The 8,046-nt window shown below is 49.3% G+C and overlaps 1 pseudogene; it reads right to left on the minus strand.

Moving 5' to 3' along the window:
- Positions 1 to 4,914: 4,914 nt before the first annotated feature.
- LOC127918904 (kinesin-associated protein 3-like) overlaps positions 4,915 to 8,046 on the minus strand; it is a 55,445-nt pseudogene continuing 52,313 nt past the window's right edge.

The raw sequence follows: 8,046 nt of genomic DNA on the forward strand, positions 1-8,046 counted from the left end.
GTTCAGAGCCAAGCGGGGAGGGGCTGCCCGTTGTCATGGTTCCAAGACCAGTCAGGAACGTTCAGAGCCAAGCGGGGAGGGGCTGCCCGTTGTCATGGTTCCAAGACCAGTCAGAAACGTTCAGAGCCAAGCGGGGAGGGGCTGCCCGTTGTCATGGTTCCAAGACCAGTCAGAAACGTTCAGAGCCAAGCGGGGAGGGGCTGCCCGTTGTCATGGTTCCAAGACCAGTTAGAAACGTTCAGAGCCAAGCGGGGAGGGGCTGCCCGTTGTCATGGTTCCAAGACCAGTTAGAAACGTTCAGAGCCAAGCGGGGAGGGGCTGCCCGTTGTCATGGTTCCAAGACCAGTCAGAAACGTTCAGAGCCAAGCGGGGAGGGGCTGCCCGTTGTCATGGTTCCAAGACCAGTCAGAAACGTTCAGAGCCAAGCGGGGAGGGGCTGCCCGTTGTCATGGTTCCAAGACCAGTCAGAAACGTTCAGAGCCAAGCGGGGAGGGGCTGCCCGTTGTCATGGTTCCAAGACCAGTCAGAAACGTTCAGAGCCAAGCGGGGAGGGGCTGCCCGTTGTCATGGTTCCAAGACCAGTTAGAAACGTTCAGAGCCAAGCGGGGAGGGGCTGCCCGTTGTCATGGTTCCAAGACCAGTCAGAAACGTTCAGAGCCAAGCGGGGAGGGGCTGCCCGTTGTCATGGTTCCAAGACCAGTCAGAAACGTTCAGAGCCAAGCGGGGAGGGGCTGCCCGTTGTCATGGTTCCAAGACCAGTTAGAAACGTTCAGAGCCAAGCGGGGAGGGGCTGCCCGTTGTCATGGTTCCAAGACCAGTTAGAAACGTTCAGAGCCAAGCGGGGAGGGGCTGCCCGTTGTCATGGTTCCAAGACCAGTCAGAAACGTTCAGAGCCAAGCGGGGAGGGGCTGCCCGTTGTCATGGTTCCAAGACCAGTCAGAAACGTTCAGAGCCAAGCGGGGAGGGGCTGCCCGTTGTCATGGTTCCAAGACCAGTCAGAAACGTTCAGAGCCAAGCGGGGAGGGGCTGCCCGTTGTCATGGTTCCAAGACCAGTCAGAAACGTTCAGAGCCAAGCGGGGAGGGGCTGCCCGTTGTCATGGTTCCAAGACCAGTCAGAAACGTTCAGAGCCAAGCGGGGAGGGGCTGCCCGTTGTCATGGTTCCAAGACCAGTCAGGAACGTTCAGAGCCAAGCGGGGGAGGGGCTGCCCGTTGTCATGGTTCCAAGACCAGTCAGGAACGTTCATAGCCAAGCGGGGAGGGGCTGCCCGTTGTCATGGTTCCAAGACCAGTCAGAAACGTTCAGAGCCAAGCGGGGAGGGGCTGCCCGTTGTCATGGTTCCAAGACCAGTCAGAAACGTTCAGAGCCAAGCGGGAGGGGCTGCCCGTTGTCATGGTTCCAAGACCAGTTAGAAACGTTCAGAGCCAAGCGGGGAGGGGCTGCCCGTTGTCATGGTTCCAAGGCCAGTTAGAAACGTTCAGAGCCAAGCGGGGGGGAGGGGCTGCCCGTTGTCATGGTTCCAGGACCAGTCAGAAACGTTCAGAGCCAAGCGGGGAGGGGCTGCCCGTTGTCATGGTTCCAAGACCAGTTAGAAACGTTCAGAGCCAAGCGGGGAGGGGCTGCCCGTTGTCATGGTTCCAAGACAAGTTAGAAACGTTCAGAGCCAAGCGGGAGGGGCTGCCCGTTGTCATGGTTCCAAGACCAGTTAGAAACGTTCAGAGCCAAGCGGGGAGGGGCTGCCCGTTGTCATGGTTCCAAGACCAGTCAGAAACGTTCAGAGCCAAGCGGGGAGGGGCTGCCCGTTGTCATGGTTCCAAGACCAGTTCGAAACGTTCAGAGCCAAGCGGGAGGGGCTGCCCGTTGTCATGGTTCCAAGACCAGTCAGAAACGTTCAGAGCCAAGCGGGAGGGGCTGCCCGTTGTCATGGTTCCAAGACCAGTCAGAAACGTTCAGAGCCAAGCGGGAGGGGCTGCCCGTTGTCATGGTTCCAAGACCAGTTAGAAACGTTCAGAGCCAAGCGGGAGGGGCTGCCCGTTGTCATGGTTCCAAGACCAGTTAGAAACGTTCAGAGCCAAGCGGGAGGGGCTGCCCGTTGTCATGGTTCCAAGACCAGTTAGAAACGTTCAGAGCCAAGCGGGAGGGGCTGCCCGTTGTCATGGTTCCAAGACCAGTTAGAAACGTTCAGAGCCAAGCGGGGAGGGGCTGCCCGTTGTCATGGTTCCAAGACCAGTCAGAAACGCTCAGAGCCAAGCGGGAGGGGCTGCCCGTTGTCATGGTTCCAAGACCAGTCAGAAACGTTCAGAGCCAAGCGGGGAGGGGCTGCCCGTTGTCATGGTTCCAAGACCAGTCAGAAACGTTTCAGAGCCAAGCGGGGAGGGGCTGCCCGTTGTCATGGTTCCAAGACCAGTCAGAAACGTTCAGAGCCAAGCGGGGAGGGGCTGCCCGTTGTCATGGTTCCAAGACCAGTCAGGAACGTTCAGAGCCAAGCGGGGAGGGGCTGCCCGTTGTCATGGTTCCAAGACCAGTCAGAAACGTTCAGAGCCAAGCGGGAGGGGCTGCCCGTTGTCATGGTTCCAAGACCAGTCAGAAACGTTCAGAGCCAAGCGGGGAGGGGCTGCCCGTTGTCATGGTTCCAAGACCAGTCAGAAACGTTCAGAGCCAAGCGGGGGAGGGGCTGCCCGTTGTCATGGTTCCAAGACCAGTCAGAAACGTTCAGAGCCAAGCGGGGAGGGGCTGCCCGTTGTCATGGTTCCAAGACCAGTCAGAAACGTTCAGAGCCAAGCGGGGAGGGGCTGCCCGTTGTCATGGTTCCAAGACCAGTCAGAAACGTTCAGAGCCAAGCGGGGAGGGGCTGCCCGTTGTCATGGTTCCAAGACCAGTCAGAAACGTTCAGAGCCAAGCGGGGAGGGGCTTCCTGTTGTCATGGTTCCAAGACCAGTCAGGAACGTTCAGCTGACCCTACGCCAGTGGATGTCATAAGGTGAATGCACCAATTTGTAAGTCGCTCTGGATAAGAGCGTCTGCTAAATTACTTAAATGTAAATGTTAAATGTGGATCTCTAAACTGAACTTGGATCCGAGTTAAGTAGCAATGATATCCTTCGCCACAGTAATCTTACCACACAACAGATAGCTCAAACCAATCATGACTATTCAACAAAACAAAGAATTGAAGCTCCTTTTCCAGGCAATTTCTTAGTTACACGATGGAATAACGAGCAAAGGAGTTTTGAAGTTGAGGGTGCAGTATATATGATGTTTGGCAATAAGGACTAAAACTAGCCAAGTTCGGCTAGCCAGCTAGTTTAGCCCAGTAAGGAGAGGGACTTAGCTAGATAGTGTAGTCAATATCAGCCCAGTAAGGAGAGGGACTTAGCTAGATAGTGTAGTCAATATCAGCCCAGTAAGGAGAGGGACTTAGCTAGATAGTGTAGTCAATATCAGGCCAGTAAGGAGAGGGACTAAGCTAGATAGTGTAGTCAATATCAGCCCAGTAAGGAGAGGGACTTAGCTAGATAGTGTAGTCAATATCAGCCCAGTAAGGAGAGGGACTTAGCTAGATAGTGTAGTCAATATCAGCCCAGTAAGGAGAGGGACTTAGCTAGATAGTGTAGTCAATATCAGCCCAGTAAGGAGAGGGACTTAGCTAGATAGTGTAGTCAATATCAGGCCAGTAAGGAGAGGGACTTAGCTAGATAGTGTAGTCAATATCAGGCCAGTAAGGAGAGGGACTTAGCTAGATAGTGTAGTCAATATCAGCCCAGTAAGGAGAGGGACTTAGCTAGATAGTGTAGTCAATATCAGCCCAGTAAGGAGAGGGACTTAGCTAGATAGTGTAGTCAATATCAGGCCAGTAAGGAGAGGGACTTAGCTAGATAGTGTAGTCAATATCAGCCCAGTAAGGAGAGGGACTTAGCTAGATAGTGTAGTCAATATCAGGCCAGTAAGGAGAGGGACTTAGCTAGATAGTGTAGTCAATATCAGGCCAGTAAGGAGAGGGACTTAGCTAGATAGTGTAGTCAATATCAGCCCAGTAAGGAGAGGGACTTAGCTAGATAGTGTAGTCAATATCAGGCCAGTAAGGAGAGGGACTTAGCTAGATAGTGTAGTCAATATCACCCCAGTAAGGAGAGGGAAGTAGATTAGTATATATACATTATACATGGTTAACTAGTGCACTATTATTTTTTGTTACGTGTAGTTACACAAGGTATGCACTCTACAGTGTATTGAGTACTTAATGGTGATTAAATGCAGTACTCAAGCAGACAATAGCAGTAGCCTTGAAGAGCATATGAGGTTATGTTAAATATAGCTAGAGTAGCGTGATCCTTGAGCCAAAGCTGACAACATGAGTGGTTTGTCTGTTCATGCAGATATAAGAAGAAGAACTTAAAGGTGCTACATTCTGAATTTCTCCCCCGTGTGGAAGGTGGGGGAACTGCAACAGCTTTATGCTGCATTCAAAACAAATCTCCCACTTCTCTGCATTCTACTTCCCTGTAACATGATGGAGACTGACGCCTGAGCCTTTAACTTTCGATCTACCAGCTTCAAAAATGTTTTTTTTTTTTGAAAAGATAGTTCACAGTGATTTAGATGGTACAATGATTCCCTACACTATTCAGTACTTGTTTTCTCACATAAACTGTAATTGAGCGAACAGTGTTGAATTTTTGCAACCAGGAAATTTCCACTTGAGTGGAATGTTACTAGATAACACAGCCACAAAGTCAACACAACTTTCCCATTTTTTTTTTACAACAGATTCCCTCTCTGGTGGGAGAAAAACAAAACATGTATATCACAGCCAATCACAACACTATCGGTTAAGTAACCCTGTTAAACACTATCATTCCACTATTGGTGCAGATATATTATGGACATTTTGTGAAATTACAATTAGAAAACACATACATGCGTAGTACCTTTAATTCTAAATGCAAGTGGTTTCAAGCCTACCTTAGTAGCCTGCACTGAAATTCAATTTCGATGACCATCTTTATATTCATGATTCAGTGGTCCTTAGTTTTAAGTCATATTCATGCAGAAGTGTGTGTGATTTGTGTGATAATATAAACATGTCGAACAAAACATAATTTAAACCCTCTGCGACTTCATGTTGAAATAAAAGGCAACATCTAACGTGATATTTGCACCTACCAAAGCATCGCCTGGACAATAAAAACATTCCAATAATACATTTGAATCATTTCAAATTCAGTAAATCTTATTACACAGAGGATACGTAAAGTCAGGAAAATCATGATGGCTACTGCAGAATGTTTTCAATAGTCGCTAACACACTGATCTGTGTCCTGACACTATCACCCTACATCGCTAACACACTGATCTGTGTCCTGACACTATCACCCTACATCGCTAACACACTGATCTGTGTCCTGACACACCCTACATCGCTAACACACTGATCTGTGTCCTGACACTATCACCCTACATCGCTAACACACTGATCTGTGTCCTGACACACCCTACATCGCTAACACACTGATCTGTGTCCTGACACTATCACCCTACATCACTAACACACTGATCTGTGTCCTGACACACCCTACACGCTAACACACTGATCTGTGTCCTGACACTATCACCCTACATCACTAACACACTGATCTGTGTCCTGACACACCCTACATCGCTAACACACTGATCTGTGTCCTGGACACTATCACCCTACATCACTAACACACTGATCTGTGTCCTGACACACCCTACATCGCTAACACACTGATCTGTGTCCTGACACACCCTACATCACTAACACACTGATCTGTGTCCTGAGACGCGCTACATCACTAACACACTGATCTGTGTCCTGACACACCCTACATCGCTAACACACTGATCTGTGTCCTGACACACCCTACATCGCTAACACACTGATCTGTGTCCTGACACTATCACCCTACATCGCTAACACACTGATCTGTGTCCTGACACTATCACCCTACATCGCTAACACACTGATCTGTGTCCTGACACACCCTACATCACTAACACACTGTTCTGTGTCCTGACACTATCACCCTACATCACTAACACACTGATCTGTGTCCTGACACTATCACCCTACATCACTAACACACTGATCTGTGTCCTGACACTATCACCCTACATCACTAACACACTGATCTGTGTCCTTACACACCCTACATCGCTAACACACTGATCTGTGTCCTGACACTATCACCCTACATCGCTAACACACTGATCTGTGTCCTGACACTATCACCCTACATCGCTAACACACTGATCTGTGTCCTGGACACACCCTACATCACTAACACACTGATCTGTGTCCTGACACACCCTACATCACTAACACACTGATCTGTGTCCTGACACACCCTACATCACTAACACACTGATCTGTGTCCTGACACTATCACCCTACATCGCTAACACACTGATCTGTGTCCTGACACACCCTACATCACTAACACACTGATCTGTGTCCTGACACACCCTACATCACTAACACACTGATCTGTGTCCTGACACACCCTACATCACTAACACACTGATCTGTGTCCTGACACACCCTACATCACTAACACACTGTTCTGTGTCCTGACACACCCTACATCACTAACACACTGATCTGTGTCCTGACACACCCTATATCACTAACACACTGATCTGTGTCCTGACACACCCTACATCACTAACACACTGATCTGTGTCCTGACACACCCTATATCACTAACACACTAGTCTGTGTCCTGACACTATCACCCTACATCACTAACACACTGATCTGTGTCCTGACACACCCTACATCACTAACACACTGATCTGTGTCCTGACACACCCTATATCGCTAACACACTGATCTGTGTCCTGACACACCCTATATCGCTAACACACTGATCTGTGTCCTGAGACGCGCTACATCACTAACACACTGATCTGTGTCCTGAGACGCGCTACATCACTAACACACTGATCTGTGTCCTGACACGCCCTACATCACTAACACACTGATCTGTGTCCTGACACACCCTACATCACTAACACACTGATCTGTGTCCTGAGACACCCTATATCGCTAACACACTGATCTGTGTCCTGACACTATCACCCTACATCACTAACACACTGATCTGTGTCCTGACACACCCTACATCACTAACACACTGATCTGTGTCCTGACACACCCTATATCGCTAACACACTGATCTGTGTCCTGACACACCCTATATCACTAACACACTGATCTGTGTCCTGACACACCCTACATCACTAACACACTGATCTGTGTCCTGACACACCCTATATCACTAACACACTGATCTGTGTCCTGACACACCCTATATCACTAACACACTGATCTGTGTCCTGACACACCCTATATCGCTAACACACTGATCTGTGTCCTGACACACCCTATATCACTAACACACTGATCTGTGTCCTGACACGCCCTACATCACTAACACACTGATCTGTGTCCTGACACTATCACCCTACATCACTAACACACTGTTCTGTGTCCTGACACACCCTACATCACTAACACACTGTTCTGTGTCCTGACACACCCTACATCACTAACACACTGATCTGTGTCCTGACACACCCTACATCACTAACACACTGATCTGTGTCCTGACACACCCTACATCACTAACACACTGTTCTGTGTCCTGACACACCCTACATCACTAACACACTGATCTGTGTCCTGACACTATCACCCTACATCACTAACACACTGATCTGTGTCCTGACACACCCTACATCACTAACACACTGTTCTGTGTCCTGACACACCCTACATCACTAACACACTGATCTGTGTCCTGACACTATCACCCTACATCACTAACACACTGATCTGTGTCCTGACACACCCTACATCACTAACACACTGATCTGTGTCCTGACACACCCTACATCACTAACACACTGATCTGTGTCCTGACACACCCTACATCACTAACACACTGTTCTGTGTCCTGACACACCCTACATCACTAACACACTGATCTGTGTCCTGACACACCCTACATCACTAACACACTG

Source organism: Oncorhynchus keta, unplaced genomic scaffold (genome assembly GCF_023373465.1).
Source record: "Oncorhynchus keta strain PuntledgeMale-10-30-2019 unplaced genomic scaffold, Oket_V2 Un_contig_15233_pilon_pilon, whole genome shotgun sequence".
In the NCBI taxonomy this organism is placed as follows: Eukaryota; Metazoa; Chordata; class Actinopteri; order Salmoniformes; family Salmonidae; genus Oncorhynchus; species Oncorhynchus keta.